Here is a 19,245-nt window from a genome sequence, read left to right as displayed (position 1 = left end):
ACAGCTTCTCTTTGAACACGTCTAGCGGTATCAATGAAGCCCACACGCATACACCACATGCAGCCTGCTTCGCCTTTAAAAACATATTGATTTCTCTCTTTCGCAGGGAGCTTAATGCGATCGATTGGCCAGGCCCTTTCAAGATCAGCGCCAGTATAAGCATCTCTTCCCCTAACACACATGCGGCCTCTTTCCCCTCAGGTAATGACTGTCCTTGGGCTGGGGGAATAGTTTGTCTGCATTAACAGACAGAAGTGTTTCCCATGGCATCCAGTCCTCCTCCGTCCTCGCTGGTCCCCAGTAATGTGGTTTAGGAATGGAACGTGTATTTGCCTCTTTCATAAAAGGTATGAGCGAATTCTGCACACACCTCTTTTGACCTTTATCATCTGCCCATCCCCCCCTCCTTTCTCCTCCCTCTCCTCCTCCTCCTCCTCCTCCTCCTCCTCCTCCTCTCCACCTCTCAGTGGGTCGATACCTATTTGTATTTGCAATGCATTAGACCAGTGCCCTCTTTTTAGATTGAAAAAGTTGGCTTTTCTCAGTTTGGCGCCTTGTAGGCAAACCGCACCAACAGACAGATGCTTTCTTTTTGGACATTTTCCACCATTTGTTAGGCCTGTGTGTATATGACAACAGTGAAAAATTGAATTTCCCCTTGGGGATTGCTAAGTATATAAATTAAAAAAACAATCCATGTCTAAGACACATCAAAATCAATGTGACCACATTCCTAAAATACAAACAAGCAATAAAACAAAAACCTTATTCTAACGCTCAATTAAAGATGCTGAATCAATGGTGCATTCCATTTCAACTGGGAATTGGGAGATTCCAATTTCTCAGTCAAAAGTTACAACTGGAAATCTCAGGTTTCTGACGCAAAACGTCGGGAGAACCTCACCAACCTCGATCTAAAAATCCAAAATGGCTGCTTTAGTAATATATTGTTTTTTTGCACTTCTGTCTTATTTGTGTCTCATTAAATCAGTTGTACATACAAAACTGTCCAACTGCTATTTGTGGTCATGTTGGCAAGGTGTTTGTAACTTGTAAAACACTGCATCATGTGTTGTTATCCTAACCTGGCTAGAGCGGCCACACTGTAAAATAATGGCTTCAGACTTGTGCTGGAACATGGTCAGCTAAGGTGTGACGCCATTCTCAGCTCTGGCGTCTGACTTCCACGGTAAATGGAACGCAGCAGCTAAGAAATCACAAGAGACCCTCGGTCCCAGCTGCCAAAAATAGTAGTTTAGGGCCGTAAGAGTTTGAGATTTTCATGGTACGATATCTGTCATGGTTTTATGGTAACACAGTATACAATATTATGCCATTATTATTGTTGTAATCATCAGTTTCAGTGATTCTCAAAGGATTGAAAACAGAGATTCTTTTGGTTGAAGACTTTATTGCAATAGAATCTTAAGACCGCTTTTTTACATGTAGATATGTATGAAAAGGCAGACAGGCAAAAAAAGGAAAGGAGATGCACATGTGCGGGTTAAATTCTCTGCACAATTACATTTTTTTATAGTGTGGTATGATAACCACGAGTTTCCATACCATGTTATACTGTGAAACTGGTATACTGCTGAACTATGGCAGTGTTTTTTTAATGTAGGGATCTGAATGGTCCAAAGAGGTCACAAAAAAATCCAAAAGTAGTTAATAAGAAGATAAATGAGGATAATAGGAGAGCATTTCTGCTCTAAAAAATTGTTTGAAATGAAACGTTTTCTTTTAATTTGCAATGTCTTTGGCTTCGTGGATGCAACAGAAATATGGTGTTAAACTCTGATAGAAACATTTACAGTGAAATGGCAAATGTGTTAGCAGTTGCTTATTTATACAGAGAGCAGTTACACAGCAGCATTATCATTCATTTGGATGTGTTGTTTGTGGCCATCTGATAAATGTAGACAAGAATTCACTCTCTTTGGGCTCTATATTTGGTCTCCACCAGCTCCTGATGGAGATATGTGGCTCCTAAGCTGCTCCATACTCTGCAAACTTTTTCTGTCTGCCATTTCACAATTCCATGACAATTTGGCAAACTATTTGTGGTGAGTGTGCTGTGTTTTTATTGTGAAACTTGAGAGTTCGACCTTTTCTGGACTTTAAGGACCCTGAAACAGGAACAGTCAATGACCAATGTTAGTGGGTTGTTGGTGAGCATCTGTCACCCTAGTTTTTGTGGTGTGCCCTTCACTGATTTCTCTCGTTGGTCCTTGTAAGTTTTTTTCGGTGGATTCAGAATGTTGACTTGCTTTTTGTGAAGGTGGGGCCCATCTGTGAATTGAATCACACAGATTAGCACTTCAGCTCAGAGAAAAGGTTGTGAAGAAGGTGAACAAATTGCAAGAGGGCATGAGATTGAAACAAACCTTTTATATTGGATACATTTTTTATTTCTTTTTGAGCCTGTACCAGAAACGATTCGTACTTGTTTGTGTTGCTGTTTGCTAGCACATGGTAAATATGCTTTGGTCTTTTAACGTGGGTTATGTTGTGAATGTGATAACTGGCTAATAAGCATCTTGAATCCATCCTATCGGTCTTCTGATTTCCCTTCTTGAAAAACATGTACAGACTGTTGCCTGCTGGTATGGAGAGTTATTTGTTGGTTTGGTGTTTCTGGGCCTTAAAATAACAAAAACATTAACCAGTCTGAGAAGGGAACATCAATCCTGAACTTCTCACAGTTCATATAGATACATATGCAACCTGATACAAGGCGTCCTGAGCTGACATCGTTTTTAGCATAAAAGGATACCACGCCGAACAGGTTTGGAAACAGTGATCTATGGCGTGAGGCGCAAACCTCATATAAATATTGTAGTTGACACAGTTGATATTTCAAATCAAATATCAAGTTAACAACATTATAAACTGCAAAAATGAGATTAGTTCTGACATTTCCAAGAAAAAAATCTCCCGGCCTCATTCGAGTTTTTCAGACGGCCCTACAGTGTTAGGGTTCTGTGCTGTGTGTGCATGCCATGTTGACATTTTCCCTCCCCTCATGTTTTCTCTGTAGATAAGACAGCCTTATATCCACCCTTATATCTTATTGATCTAAGCCTCAGACAGGATTAAATCAACAAGAAAGTAATTTCTCACTGGATTTAATTTGTTTGGTGACTTTTTAATTGCCTATATTTCAGTCCCTCTCTATGGTTCACATGGTCGCAGTCTAAACACAGCATACATTACAGCTCCAGCCATCTTCTAAGTGCATTAGGAGTAAACAATACAATGCAGAAGAGGATAAAGACGAGTATACATTCATCATGATCATTGATGAATAAATCAGTGATTGTAAAATAAATAGGAATTCAACAAACTTGCTGTGCATTACCTTTCAAGTGATTTCCTACTTAAACTAAACTACTGCCGTCTGTTCTGTTTTTTAAGAGTAATTTCAAAGAAGCACTCATTTGAATCCCCTGAATTCCCTCCCAGCTCACTGCTGATGTTTTGAAACTCAAATGTGAAACTCCAGGCCACTTTTGGTTTTTAAAATACGAGGAAGTGAGATGGGAAACTCTGGGATTTTCTGACACAATCCTGCACTTATTATCTCTTTGTTTGGCACAGCTATGAATGCTCAAAGACCAGTTGAGTTTATTCTTTTTCTTCTGTCTGTGAAAACCCTTTTCACCTTTTATTTTCCTATTGTTTAGCTTAATCTGTTGCTTAAAAGTTTTAAAATGCCCTCCAGTTACATTAGACTTTAATGCGAGACGTGTTTATTAACCTACTGTACAAACTCTGGCACTGCATACGTAAATGCTCAGGGACTACTTGTATAATGCAGAACTATTTAACATATGCAAGTCTGTGCTGTGAGAGGCGTCGGGTGGTTCAGTTTACGGCGTGCCCCCGCTGGCCTGCGATCGAATCCTGCCAGATCTCCTGACTCCCCTCTGTCTCCCCCTCTGCTGTCTCAACAATTAAATCAGTCAAGGTGAGTGGACTGCCCACTCTCTTTCTTTTCCATATAAAAAACAGACAAATAGATAAAAGCATAAGCTGGTATAATAGTCCACTTTGTGACCCACAACACAAACGAATTGTCTTATTATGAAACATTTCACCTGTATGTCAGCAGTTGCCATGGAGATTTTGTGCAGATATGTGAGGCTCTGCATAATGGTCTGACCTTAACCTTGCACTTTCTCGATATAACGCTTTCATGATGTTGCAAACACATGGCCATACTTTATACTGCAAATCAGTATTTCAACAGCAGTCTATTCTTTTACCTATCCTACATTAGACATCTCTTTAATACGGACGCGGCCCTTGACAGTAGGAATAAAACTTGTAATTACTTTGATTAACTCGCTTTTTGATGTTTAAATGTCATATGTATTTCTCGAAACGATTTCCAAGTCTTCCATAGCCTTGAACAAGCGTTTACAAACCTTTCCCCTCCCCCATCTGCATTTCTCTCTGCCCCTTTTTGCCCCTCTGTCCTGTTCTCTCTCTCTCTCTATCACTCTCTCTCTCTCCCTCCCTCCTGCAAGCTGTGTCTCTTTCCTGTGTGCTGGGGGGCCAGCGGAGGGGAAGTACACCGAGAAAGAAAAGCACTCTGAGTTCAAGTGCACGAGCTTAAAGACACAGCTGGCTTCAACAAAGGGGAATATGACAAGGGGAAAAACAGTCGTGGAAAGGCAGAATAATGACCTATTGACAAGGTGGTTGTGTACACAGAGACAGTATAGGGATCATTTCACACACACAAAAAAAGAGGGGGGTGTAGAAAAAAATATGAACAGGAAAACAGAGAAAAATGTCTCCTCCCCTTTTCCTCTCTCCACGTATACTCCTCCTATTCCCTCCCACCTTCCTTTCTTTCAATCTCTGTCCCTCCCTCTCCCCTCTCCTTCATTCCTACCCTGCATGCATGCACACTCTCTTACACACACATACACACGCAGATACACACACGATGACTGATGCCTTCTCCCTCCTTCTCTTGAATTCTCCGTTTTCTCACCTCTCTCTGCAACACTGAGACTTTTGCGTGTTTGTCCTCCCCATATAGCACACGGGAGAACCGGTTCTGGACAGCTCCAGCTCAGCGCTGCAAGAAAAAGTACTGATACTGTACTTTTCCTCACGCCATTCATATCCTTTGTCCACAAGGCATGCTTCCCGTCAAAGTCCTTAGCATGGAGGGGTGACGAAAAGAGAAATGGTGTCTGAGGAAGAGGAGATGAGGCAACAGCGGATAAAATGTGACGAGACTGGAGTGAAATAGAGATGCAAGGCTGCAAGTCAAGAGGGAAAGCAATAACTCCAGAGTGAGGAAGAGGGGACGGAGAGGAGGAATCAAGTTGTAATCGGGAGAGAAACGCGGGAAAAGGTAAAGAAAAAAGGGCTGACCCATCCAACATAAGCTTTAATTCTCTTACATTGTGTTATTTCCATCTTGAGCGGCTACTTCGAAAGAAAAGTAATCGTGTACGCATATAATTTCTGTCTTTTCTTGTTTTCGCTGTCTATCTCCTTGATTTCTATGATCAGCTCTGCCATGGTTTCTGTTGGTTTGTAAAGTCGTTTTCCTTTCTTTCACTCCTACTGCAACATTTTCCCTTCTCCAAGCTTCTCCCTTAACTCAGCCATGTCCTTAATCTCCTGTATTTGCTTGACAGTATATGTATATTTGCTGAAACAGCGCTGACAGACGCAGGCTGGTTTTGGGGCCCAGTTGTGAGGACGTAGGGGAAGGAAGAACAGGGTCGGGGCGCTCACTTTTGTGCCATTATTGTGTGTTGGTCACTGTCTTTGTAAATCTTTACATGCACTGTGTTAAAGTATTGTGTCAGAGAGTTGATGTTTTTGGCCTAACTTTGGTTTCAGCTGAGATGAAACTGTTGAAAACATAACCAAGTATTTCAATTATTTGGCCATCAAACTCCCTGCTCAGGAATTGACACGGTCCACCCGCTACTTCCCCTTACTGTTTGTTTGTGGTCTCAGTATGTGTACCTCAACTGTATGTCTGACAGTGTCCACTAACACCAAACGTACCTCTCTGAATACCTTCATGCTTTGTGCCCATGCAGCATCCTCGCCATCCTGTTTGTTCTCAGCCTCCATTGTTTAATACTGACAAGTTACTGTTGTCCCCTGCATGTACGCTTGAGGACCTGTTATATATTCTCAGCCTATCCATGCGTTTAACAAGCCTTTACCATCTCCATGGAGACCTGATAGGAGCGCTCAGTATCTGCACCCCTGACTGCATGCAAACAAACTCACAAAGACACCCCAGTTATCTCACTGCCAGGGCGCGCCATTTGACAGAGGGCAGAAACAGAGTTTCCCTGATCGGTGGATCAGAGGGTGACTGTGGGATGATGGTAGTCGTGATAGGTGCGTCTGAATGTCGAATCTTAATACTGAACCCAAAGTCAATGACTGCTGACCTTGATGGTAGGTGGCTCTTTGCGTCCGTAGACGGGCGTTAGCAAAGGCGGGTTAGCTCAGTTAAGCACATTTATTTGTCTGTTGGTGGAATTAGTTAAGATGTTTTAATCGAGCAATGGATAAAAAGCAAAGTCGTTTGTCAAACACTGACAAATTTTATCTCAAATGTTGTGAACATTTCCATGGTCAGATACATAGATAGATACATAGATGCTTAGCTGCTTATTAGGCCTTATTCATATGCACACATTTCATCTCGACTTGAGAGACGAACTTGGCCAATGAATTAACTTTGACCATTTCATTTTAAGTGAATTAACTCCTTATTTATCATAATTTCTGATGCGATGAGGAGCTATTCCTCCTCAGTCTCAGTTTGTGTTGTCAACAATATCATTGTACTGATACATATCGATTCTGAATATTTGACACTGTTTCAATACTAATTTCAGCAGTATCAATTCACCAGTAAAGATGGGCTTTCTCGCTCGTCCGTTGCTATAAGCTAAGAAAAGCTGTCGTATTGCAGCCTTGTTAAATTCATCTTTTCATGACAAAATTAAATTTTAAACCCCCTGTGTAAGTATTTATTCATGGTATCAAGAATGGAATCAGTTATTGATATTTTTAAAAGTATTGTGTTGAAGTTAGAAATTACAGTATCCTGACAAAACTAAAATATTCATAATAGCAAATAAATTGAAAGTAAAGTCATAAAATGCAAATCTTGTTAATTTAATTTGCAAGACATTACATCAGTCACTATTTTTATTGTCAGTTAATCTGCCAGATATTTTATTGAGTAATGGCTTAAAATGTTTTTGTTCAACTAACAGCCCCAAACCAGGCAATTTACTGTCACAGAAAACTGTCACATGCAAATTTGCAAAGTCAGGATCTGTGAATTGTTGGTACAAAAGAAATAAATTGTTTTTTGATAATCCATTATAAATATTGAAGATTTAATTTCTACCATATGAATTGTTTAAGCTCTGCTTGACGAACACACATGCAGGTGAACTGTACCACATACTGACCTTGATGCCTGAATTAATAAGTGTTTTAAATGTTATCCAGCAGCGAAGGCTCGATGTGACACCTCAGCCTGCACAACTGAAAGGGTTGTTGGTACAGTTATCCACCATGCTCGTCCAGTTAAGCAGTTTAGAGGCTGTCTGTCTCCTGTGGCTCAAACACATCTGGCAGTGGACATACTTTCTTTTGGTATTAAACCATTTTTTAAATACTTTAACACATGGTTAGTGTTGTACCGTTAAATCATTAAACCCACATTTTTTGTTGCATGTTTTGATGCTTGTTGTCATGTAGATAGCAGAGAGATAGTTTGCACATACCGTAGCTCTGAACAATGATTATTTGGATGCTGTCTTATGCTGATGACAAATTCCTTGCAAGCAACGTGAAGCTTAAGGTCAAATGCACCAACTGTTTATATTGGTGGGTTGTGCATATTTCACTATTCAAATGTTGAGCGTGTTTAACTTGTGCATTTTTTACCAACAAATTGAAAACAGAAAAAGAATCCTTCTATGACTAATGATTGCTGTTGTGCTGTCAAGACAGTCTATCATATCATAACACTAAGTGCATAGCGGTATTTAAGGCATTCAGTACATCTCCAAAGCCCAGCTTCTCTATAACAAAACTGAATCTTTGGCAGGAATAATGGCTTACCCTGGCTTATTGTACTGACAATGAATGTATCAGTTATTTAAAGCCTCTTCAACTTGAGGCCGCCACTTACTGATCCAAGCACATCTAAACTTTAGAGCGCAGAGGAAGCCATTAATGTGTTCACTTTCTCAAACATAACTCGGCCTTCGCTATCAATTATGTAGCTCTGGTGTGAAAGGGATTGGAAAAAGGGCCACACACACCAGGCATTGGGGTCCGGTGTGGAGAGAAAGCGCTGCACCATGTGACCGCTGTGGATGTACTAACGCTCTCTCACGGTCTGAGCGAGAGCTATTCCCCCCGGACTCAGTGTTCCAGTTGCATCAGTGTTTGTCGGCCTTCTCTAGGACATGGGGGCTGAAATGGGGCTGAAGCTGAGAGAGCTCCATCTGGATACCCATAGGGCTTTTCTACTTTATGAGCAATACTGATAATGTTTCTCTCTGTCGCACAAAGTTTCACCAGTTTAAATCTCTGACTGCTGGCAAGTTCTTGTGTTTTGTTCTAATTGCAGTAGTCGCATGTCTTCATATTATTGAGAGTTGCTGGTTAATATTGTTTATGTGGTGTGAGATGGTTGATCACTGCTGAGGGCTGCCCAATGTGAGGAAATTTTGTTCAACGTAGTTGAACATCACAATAATATTGCTTGTAAATAACAGACATTAAAGTGTACTTGATTCTGCTTTTCTGCTGCTTTCAGTGTACTGCTAAAATAAAACAAATTGCTTGTTGAGTAAAAAAACAAAAAACATTGAACTGAACACAAAATGCACCAATTGAAAAATAATGATAGATGCATTTTAAAGAACATTTTTTACTGAACTCAAGTAATTCTAAAAATCCGAGTGCAGTATTACACTCTTCCAAAATGTGTTAATTGTGCAAGTTGACATCTCTATGAAAATTTAAAAAAAAAAACGATATATGGTGCAGCCCCACTGCAGATGCTTTGTCTCTGCTGAGGATAAGTATTTTATAGATTTTGACATTTACTTTTTACTCCACTACACTTGTCCAATAGTTACTAATTACTTACAAAACATTACCTTGTAGAATATAATGCATTGATTGTAATAGGTGAAACAAAAGGGCCATTCTGCATGAGACGTATTTTTACTTTTGATACTTTAAAGATAATTTGTCACTAATATTCCCATACTAGTCAAATCTTGAATGCAGGACTGCAAATTGTACCGGAGTATTGTTAAAGTGAGGTATTGCGTACTTTTTTACTGCTGATAAATAGCATATTTTTGCTGGGTTTTTTAACCCATCTGCACTTGATAAATGCTAAGTATGTATAGCTTGCTACACACAGCACTTAACAGATTTGAAAAGAGATAACTTGAAGTTGAGCAATCTGGGCAACATGTTGTCTAGTCTCATAGATATATTGGTATCAGTGTGTATATGTCAGCCAACAGGAAACACAAAATTGCGATGATGAAGTGCTAAAGATATGTTTAAGGTAGTTTTGAAACCATGTCACCGTTATGTGAGAAGGTTATCCATCAGACATTAAGGACAAGTAAGGGTGGGAATCTTTGGGAACTTTGTGATTCGATTATGATTCTTTGGTGTTTGATTCAATTAAAAATTAATTCTCAATTCAGTGAATCAAGAGAGGGCCACAACTTTCAGTCTCTTGCTCCAGAAAGCTGTACTCTGTACCACTCCTGCACCATCCACTGGTGTTCTCATTCCATTGAAATACAATATAAAACATGACTGACAGTGAAGATAAATGATCTGCAGCCTCTTTATTTTAAAAAGTTACATTAACTAATGAATTAATTCATTTGAAAGCACCTCAGTCTCCTGCCTGTATGAGAATAACAAAATGAGGGGAGGTGGAGTGCTCCGCTGTGTTATTCACGATATGTCTCCAGCAGTGATTAGACTCGTTGCTGTAGCGTTTGCTGCGGGAAAGCTAAGAGGCTGAGCAGGCGCAGGGTTTTGAGGTGAAACGGACAACTCCTTTAACCCAGAGTTGTTTGGTGTTATCTAATGCTGTAGTGTGTGTTGGTCAGTGTTGGTTAATGTTAATGCTGATCTTTGCTTTGCTCAGTTAATGTTAGTTCCCCATTGATGATGTAGAAAGTGTTCACAACAATTATCACTTTCATCTTGTAAATGTAGTTATTTGGACATTAAATTTATGCGTGCTTGCAACTGCTGCCTATTATAAAGATGAATTTCAAGAAAGGCGAACTCTGGGGTGTGGGTGCAGTACACACTCTTGTCCTTTTTTGTTTTTGTCAACATCACATTATTGATTGACTTTTCCAAAAATTAGTTTTTAAATTTGTGAAAAGCTAAATCCTCACCCCCACCAACCATCAACCCCCTACTGACAAACTTATTTAAGGTCTTTTTTTCAACTGTAATATGTCCCGCTCTGCACATATCTTGGTCATAATTCTGTGTAATAATCAAAAATTTGTTATGATTAAATTTTTAAAAAAGTAGCTAAAAAAAAATCTTGTCTTTTAAACTTGACTTGTGTCAATATCGGCCTCAAAAGTCCATTATCATGCTATCATGGTATCCTAGGGGCTAAGATGAATACCACATAATCTGCATGGTCACATCCATGCAAAATCAGTGCACAATCCAAATCAGAAATGATCTATTTTCATTCCAGCTCAAAAATTCACTATATCAGTCGCCATATCAGTATTGGTGAATTTTTCCACTATAAAATCGGCATTGGTTTTAAAAATCCCGTATCAGTCAGGCTCTAGTTAATATCTACATCTGACCGGTCTAAATCCTAAAGTACACCCCCATCCACAATACAGCTCTCAAACATTTTTCTCAACAGCAGCGTGAGAGCTCCATTGCTTGCATATTTTGATGTTCTTTATGCTTTGGTGTCTTTCAGCATAAAGAAATGGTCAGACTGCTTAGTTGTCAATCATGTATGAGGTCTGCCTATATCACGTTACGTGTTGTCTAGGTATTGGAGTACAGACTACAACTCATTAGTAGGGAGGATACAGTTCACATATGTACTGATAACTAGAAGTCGGTACTGCAGTACTTTCTTGGTACTTTATGTTTTGTCCAATAACAAAAATGTCATTTTTGAACAAGCTGCATGGGTGACGTAGTCTTGCTACCTCTCTTCCAATAACAGTTGTAGAGTTAATGGTTGATTGAATGAATGAATACTTTGCACTAGGGATGTCCTGATTAAGTTTTTTTTTGCCTGATTGGAGTTATTTGATATTGAGTGTCTGCTGATACATCTGCACAGTGCACATTGCAAGTACTTTAAAGTTATTAATATCAATCCAGTGTATATTCTTGACAATTTAATCACTCTGCAATGCAAAACAAGAAAAAATGTCTGCATCCAAACAGTTTGTAATTTTTTTTAACAAAATAAAAGTAAGCAAACTAAAAATATTTTTATATGGCTCTTATCACAATGCCACTTACTGCAGCATTAGTTTTTTCAACAAAATAACAAAGTAAACAAACTAAAATGTATTTTCAGAATTTGTTCTCAAATCCACTTAGTGTAGCACTGTAATAAAAGTACAGAACACTATAAATGAGTAATGTAATCAAAATTCCACTTTACAGTAATGTTATAGCTGAACTTAAACATTTCCAGTGACAAGAAATTAAAAGTGGTGTAGCAGCTTAAGTTGAACATTTAAAAAATCAGTTCCTACTTAATAGAGTAGCAGCATTGCAATAAAACGTAAATATCTGCCGCAAATCATGCTCTCCGTTTATGGCACCTGTGTGACTGCAGAAGGAAACAAAGAATCGGGTGGGGCACGTGCTCAAAATAACTGATCCAGATCAATTAAAAAGTGTGTTAATCGGGCCAGATACCGATCCTTTTGAGTAGACTGGGACATCCCTACTTTGCACTGGTCCACCAGTGAATCTGTTTTCTCTGCTCTTGTAGTCTGTCTTTCTGCTTTGTTGTGTGTGTGTACTTTTAAAAATAAGTAGACCGCCTTAAAACACAATTACAAACATCAGTGATACTATTTCTAGAATAAAATAGTACAGACGCCAAACTGTTGTCCTAACAGCAATAGTTTCGGATCATGGAGGGCTTTCTGGCTCCAGGACACTTCCACCTCCTGTCTGAACCTGCTGTTGCCACAGCCGGCTTCATGGCACTTCTGCTTTAACGTGGCGTTCTCACGCAGTTGTGCTCTCAGGCACCAAAATTTGGCACCATTTGACGTAATACACACCTAAATCAGTTGGGACCCTCGAAAATAGTGTAGTACCCAACCCTTACTTGTTAGCATGTGGCAATGTGTGTACTGTGAGGCTGCACTGCATTGAATATAATGCCTTGTTCTGTTTTTCCTTCTTTCCACTGCAATGTTGAAATCTCTTCCAGTAGCCGAGTTGATATCAATGAATAGTTTCCTCATGGTGGACCCAGGTGGCTGCCTGGCGCATTCAGACAGAGGCAGAGGTGGCGAGGTGGGGGTTAATATTTGCAGGCTCTAGGAATGTGTTTAGAGTCAGCAGTGAGAATTCCTCAGATCTGCATTAGTAGGTCTCAGCGTTGCCTCTTACCTCGCCAAACTATCTCATTCCCCTCTTTTCCTCTCTTCCCCCATGTCTGTCTCCTCCGTCTCGCTCCACATTTGATCTGTCTTTATCACCACATTCACTCCTTCAGTCTCGTCTTTTTCTTCTATGTTCAGTCTCAAGTTTTGATCCTCACCATCTCCCCTCTCCTCTCAGGCTCTTTAGATGTCTGTGAGAAATCTAAAGAGCCTCAGGAGTTGGGGGTTGGGTAAAAAGCGAGAGATAGTGAAACTGTGTGTGAGAGTGATAATTCTAGCACAGCTCTCCCTGCTGCTGGCATCGTGTCCCCTTCAGTACGTCTCTCATGTATGATTTATGGAGCAGGTTCCTGAGGAATGGGCTTGTTGATGTCATCCGGCATTGTCTATTCATAACTTCTCATGGGGTAGCTCAACTGCAGACCAGGAAATAGTCACCACCCACCCACACAATCACACTGTCTTCAGTGTCATATCAGATGTAAGGATTGTCACTTGGCTGTCTGGCTCAGGTAAATTCAGGACAAAATCACAGAGACAGAAAAGCTGTCCCTGTCAAAATTTGTTTTTGAAATATGTCTCTTTTTGCTAGATAATTTGCTAGCTATCTAAGAGTTAAATGAGAATATCGATGCCACTCTCATATCTGTCTGGTAAATGAAATGCTACGGCCAGTAACCAGTTATCTTAGGTTAACACAAAAAAATGAAAACAGGGAAGAGAGTCACCCTGGTTCTGTCCAAAGATGATAAATTATTCCGACCAGCACCTTTTTTTACTGATAGAACAAATATGGGTTAATAGGTTAACTTTAAATGTGCTGATAGGTAAATCCTGTTTCCTTCATCTGTTTCCTGGTGTTCTCAGTCTTTGTTCCAAGCTAAGCTAACTAATGTAGCTTCATATTTGGTGAATGGGAGTTGTATTGACCTGTATTTTTTTTTTTTTTGACATTTAAATTATATACTTGTAAATTTAAGTTTTGTACTGTTTGTCAGACAAAACAAGTAATTTAACAATAGTCCATAAACTGATCACAGGACTTTTGTTAACATTTTTTGACATTTTAAAGCTTGAACAATTATCAGTCATTCAAAAAATTGAATTAATTGAATAAAAAAAAGCAAACATAATTTGCCGTATGGGTGTCACAATGCTCTAAATCCACAATTCAGTTTGACTTTTTGATTTTGAGATCAAGATTTGATTCATTTTTTGCTTTGATGTTTTTTTTCTTTTTTTTAAAGCACTGGAGGCTTTGCAAAATTAAAACTGTAGCAGCCCTAATTCGCTGCAGCCTTAAAAAGCACACAAGTTTATAGATGAAGTAGATTGAAGTGTCACTACGTCTCCTCTGGCAACATATTGATGGCGTTCGCAAGGCTTTCCATTATGCGTTGCGGTGATACACTTGCTCTGCAGTGGCGCTGGAGGTGTCAGCTGCCCGCGTCACACAACGACACCCTCGAGTGTGCCAGCTCTCCGGTGCCAGACAGAGAGGAGGTGGGTACGATGTGAAGAAAGAGGGAAAAGAAAGCTGAAGGTGTAAAGAAACAGGCCGTCTGTGAGGTATAGACAAGTGGGTGAAAAAGCGAGAGAGAAACCGTCTGAGGGAGGAGGAAAGGGTTTGATGCTGGAGCAATGGGAGGACAAGAATAAAGGAAGGTGAAGGGGGAGGAGGAGGAATCATTGTGTTTATTGTCTGTCTGCTCAGTGAATCATTAGAAAATGAACCTCGTGGTTTAGGGTGAAAACAGTCACCTCAACAGCTCCTGAGCACAAAAAAATCAGTGTGATTGAAGTGAAGGTCTTTAAACATTAAACATCAGTGTGTAAGACATCACAGGAAACAAACTTACAAGTCAAAGATGCAGATATCAGTAGTGGAAGAAAAACCTGCAGTTAACGGCTGTTCTTTGGTCAATGTGGGTCAGCAGGGTCACATCTGTAAGATGAAAGGAGAGGCTGCGGTTGGTTGCTTCCACAGAGGGATGGAAAGGTCAGGAAGTGGCCCCAGCACAAACACCAGTCTCATTGTTCAAGTTCAAGGTAACACTGAATGGGGGTTTTCATTCAGTTAGTTTGGCCCTCCGTCCTCTGACAAGTTGCTGTTTTTAAAAGGGTCGTAATTAGGAGAAAACACTGCCTGTGGCAATGTCTGACGTTTGTCTCGCGCTGTTATAATTGAAAACTAATTATGTCAATTTTATTTATTTAATTAGAGGTTTTTTGGTTGGGATTGGGCAGAGCATCAGCTGCAAAGTACCTTTTAAGATATCGCATGTGCACGTGTGTGTTTATATGCTCACACGTGGCTGGCGCTCAGGTGTGTCCATTCTCTGCCCTCTCAGACAATGAACAAGGTCACAGCCAGAGGGTCAGATGTCAGGGCAGTGTTTCCCCTCCTCCACCTCGAGCAGCCTCCCCTCCCTCCCTCCCTCCCTCTCTGTTGTGTCTGTTCGGTCGTCAGCTCCTCATTAACTCCTCACAGGGGATTTCCTGTTCGCCTCCTTCGCTTCCCCGTTCCTGTTCAAACTGGAACAGCATATTAGCTCTTTTTACAAAACATGAATAATTAAATCTTTCACGGCTGTTGAGCTGAATATGCAAACTAACTGCCTAAAAGGTGTAAGTACACACAGGCAATGAAAAAGGTAGTCGGAGCACGACTAAACCGGCTACAGTGCCAAACCTTTGGCAAGTTCAGGACTGTAATTGATGACTTTGTGCTCTCATTGAGTACCTTGCAACACACACATACACATATGCGCACACACACAAACACATAATTCAGAGTCTGACTCACCCCCTTTAACAGAAAGTCAATAACAATACAGGAATGATTAATCAGTCCCTCTGTGGCCCCTCCCTCTCTACTCACCACCTTCCACTCTCTCTTCTCAACCCCGCTCACCCTCTCTCAGCTTAGTATTGATCTGAATGCATTTGCTTCCCATTTATCCGTTAGCCCCCCTCCCCCATCACGTAAACACTGCCACTGCATCGAGCGGTCACAAAGAACCTTTTACGCAAGTGTCTCCCGTGCACACGAACACGCGCGCAAGCACGTGCAGCAACAGTGAACACACATCACCCTGCACGCCATCTGATACTCTGATAGGTGCTACACTTCACTGCATTGCGTGGAGGGATTTGGCTTGATTATTCTGGAGAGCAAATTAGGAGGTGCCTTTTCACAGTGCAGGTGCATTATGTGTGCGTGTATGTGTTTGTATGTTGCACACACATTAGCCTAAACACAAGGCAGCGCTCTCAGGATTTAACTGACAGCTCATTGGACCCCCCCCTCTTTCCCCCTTACCATTCTGGTTGGTGGCACACAGGTTGCCATGACACCAGACTGTTTTGTCTGCCCTTTGACCTCTTTAAGGGGTGCTGTGGTCAATCAGGCATTACATGTGAGGGGCAAATAGAAGGGAGGAGAGGGAGGGGGGATGCATTTCCTCTGTAAAAATGAGGTCCAAAAGGTTCCTCTATACATCCGCTTTGTACAGAGCAGAAGGTGGGGAGCCTCCGAGAGGCTCGCCGTGAAACAAAGACACATGTGCACATACAGACATGGCAGCGCTCTGCAAGGGTAAATGAACTAGGCTGGAGCTCCCAGGGGGTGGGGAGTTATTATGCTCATTGTGCAGTCGGCCAGCTAAAGCTGTTTGGCTGCTTCTTTTGAAGTTATATTTATCAAACCGGAGCAGGAGGCTTAGCACTCCAAGCTGGTGCATCGCTTTGTCCACACTGCAGAACGCATGTGTGCATTAAGATTGCTTTCAGATATCAAGATTTAAACGCCTTTAAATGTTTATCCCGACAGTCTCAAGCAGAAAGAAAAAGAGCATGAAACAGAATTTATGTTACAGTGTGTCACCAGTCATGTCCCTCCTGGATAGCTTTAAGCAGCCAAACACTGAAATGATATTGTCCAATAGAGTTATCCTCAGTGATTTCCTCACGGCAAACAGCAAGTGTTCACAATAAGCTCGATGGTAATCATGTTGGGACAATTCTGTAAATATCCAAACGTTTATTAATGGCAGCACTCAAGAAGCAAAGCAAAACATTTGAGTGTTAAGTGCAGCCTTTTAAAAGAGGCTAATTATAATGTAATTTACTCTGCAGTGTGAATAGCTTTTTGCACTATTAGTCCCTCTGTGTTGTTTGTCAGAATTATTACAAATGTTGACATTGATTCATCTCATGTCTCTATATGTGATGATAATTGATTGGACTGTAGCTGTTTGATTGTGTATTTAATGATGACCCCTGCTCTGCCTGCAGTGGATGCTTTCCTTATATCCTTTATATTCCTTATAATTAAATACTGACATCAAAACACTTGCATTCAGTTATGCCAACTTTACAGAAAGAGCCTAAATCCTGCGCTCTCATTGCACGCCTGTTCGGTGTGTGCGTGCGTGCGTGCGTGTGTGCGTGTGTGTGTGAAAGAAAGACAATAATTTGCTGCTTTAAAATGACTCAAAGTGACTGGCGTGTTTTATTGTGGAGCTGTTCTGTCGTGCAGCTCACGGGTAAGTCGGTAGCTTTTCATGGTGTTGTCCGGTGACACTTCAGCTGTTGCAGAGATTGAACCCGTGACCTCTTGGTTAAACAGTCTTTCTATTCATGAAGCCAGCTTGTCTCTCTCTAACCTCAGTATATGTGTGTGTGTTCTCTGTGTGTGTTTCAGTTGGCCAACACTTCGTGTCTGAGGAACACCTGGCACGCTTTGACAAAGGAGTGATCTCAAGGTAACAGTGTTTCTGTATTATAAATTTCACTTATCCATCAATATACCAGTTTACATATCCATTTCCATTAATCTACTTACCCTCTAATCTCTAATCTTTTCAATGCACAAGGAAAATAATGGCTTATACACAGGGTTGGAAATTAACTTTTTTGTCCACCTGCCACTTTGGCTGGTGGACTCTAAAATCTAACAGCCACTCAACAGAAAACCATTGTTTTTTTGGCTGGTAAGTGAAGCAAATCTAGCAGCCACTTGCATATTTTACCAGCATTTGGCTGGTAGCTGGTGTTAATTTTTCAACCCTTTATACATAAATTGAATGTGTTTTTGATGGATCTACTTGCCATGTACATACGCTTCATCGTTCTGTAACCACACATCCTCACACCTGCTAATTTCACATTTCATTCAGTTTTTTTTTAATCAGTTGGTTTATTGTTAAGTAATTTTTAAGTAATTTTAAAAGCCCAATATGTTTCAGCTAGACGGCCCATATGCATTACATTTGTAGCATTTTGTCTTTCTGCCTCGGGAGGTGATTCATTTAACCTTTGACTGTGTTAGATTGTCATGAGGGTAAAAATCCACTAAAACTAAAAAGTAAAACTAAACCTGCGCTGACAGAACCTGAACACATACAACCAGGGATGCACCTATTTATCAGCTGAACATCAGTATCGGCTGATATTCACCTAGGTGACTGCCTTGAGCCTATCGGCAAATATAATGACACACGAATTGCAGTGGCCAATGTTTTTCTGTTGCGTCATCTCGGTGACAAAAGAAAACATGTATGGGATGATTAGGGATCTCCAGGATGGGACAGAAAGGCGCAGTAAACTCACATTGGACAAGGGACGCCCCCATTTATCCCTGATAATGCTACATTGTGAACAACAAATTTGTGTTCATGTTGACTGTTAACAGCTAGTGACCTGAATTAATAGTGGAATTGAGTTACATTATGATGCATTCAAGCTCTATCCAGTAAAAATGATTATTGGGCAAAGCTAAATCATAATGTTCTCATGATGTGTTAAAATATAATGTAAAATTTAGTTTTGGTGAGACTCATAAATACAGTAGTTTGAAGGAGAAACTTGTTGATGTCTGATAATATATATAGTAAAAAGGCTTTTGAAGCAGTTTTTTAAAAAAAAACAATGTTTTTCATGACAAAGAAGGTTACATTAAAGGCTGTTTCATACATTTGTGTGATTAATGAAAACAGATGAGGACTGATTTCTTTCCATGGGAAAACATGGTGAATAAGTAACAACAGAAACCCAATTTGGCAACAAAAAAATACATCTGTATTGGCTATTGGTTAAATTATTATTTTAAACATTGGTATCAGGCCTGTATTTTGCAACTGGCGGATCATTACATACAACAGTATACCCAAGACATTTACACATTTTTATATTTTTGTCTGCAGCCTGGATCCTTGTCCAACACTCACATTTAATGCTTCAGTTGCGTGTATAGTATCATTAGAAACTATTTGAGAAGGCTCCACTTTGACACAGATTAATTTACATAATTCATTTATTCTAACAGATATCTGGCCCATTACTCTTTCCCCTGTTTACAAAAAAATGACTGAAATGGAAAAAAAGTTACTTAGTTTAATTTTAGTGGAAGTTAAAGTATTTGAAAGCTAAAGTTGTTCCAATAAAAGACAAATATTCCTTGTTCTGTGTTCTGTGTCTAGTAGGTCAGCATTGTAGCTCCGAGCCTCACACAACTCGTCGATTCTGTCGGTATCTCAAAGGACAAGCACGGCAA

At 40.2% G+C, this 19,245-nt stretch overlaps 1 long non-coding RNA gene across 1 annotated transcript; it reads left to right on the top strand.

Moving 5' to 3' along the window:
• Positions 1–207: 207 nt before the first annotated feature.
• Positions 208–18,304, top strand: LOC148188233 (uncharacterized). The gene is made up of 3 exons (XR_015777891.1): positions 208–347; positions 5,054–5,374; positions 17,395–18,304. It is a non-coding gene; the product is annotated as an uncharacterized LOC148188233 (long non-coding RNA).
• The last annotated feature ends 941 nt before the right edge of the window (positions 18,305–19,245 follow it).

Source organism: Plectropomus leopardus, chromosome 11 (genome assembly GCF_026936395.1).
Source record: "Plectropomus leopardus strain MGB_pleo_1.0 chromosome 11, ASM2693639v1, whole genome shotgun sequence".
Taxonomy (NCBI): domain Eukaryota; kingdom Metazoa; phylum Chordata; class Actinopteri; order Perciformes; family Serranidae; genus Plectropomus; species Plectropomus leopardus.
The sequence above is the reverse complement of the archived record's forward strand: the minus strand, read 5'-3'. Positions and strand labels throughout refer to the sequence as shown.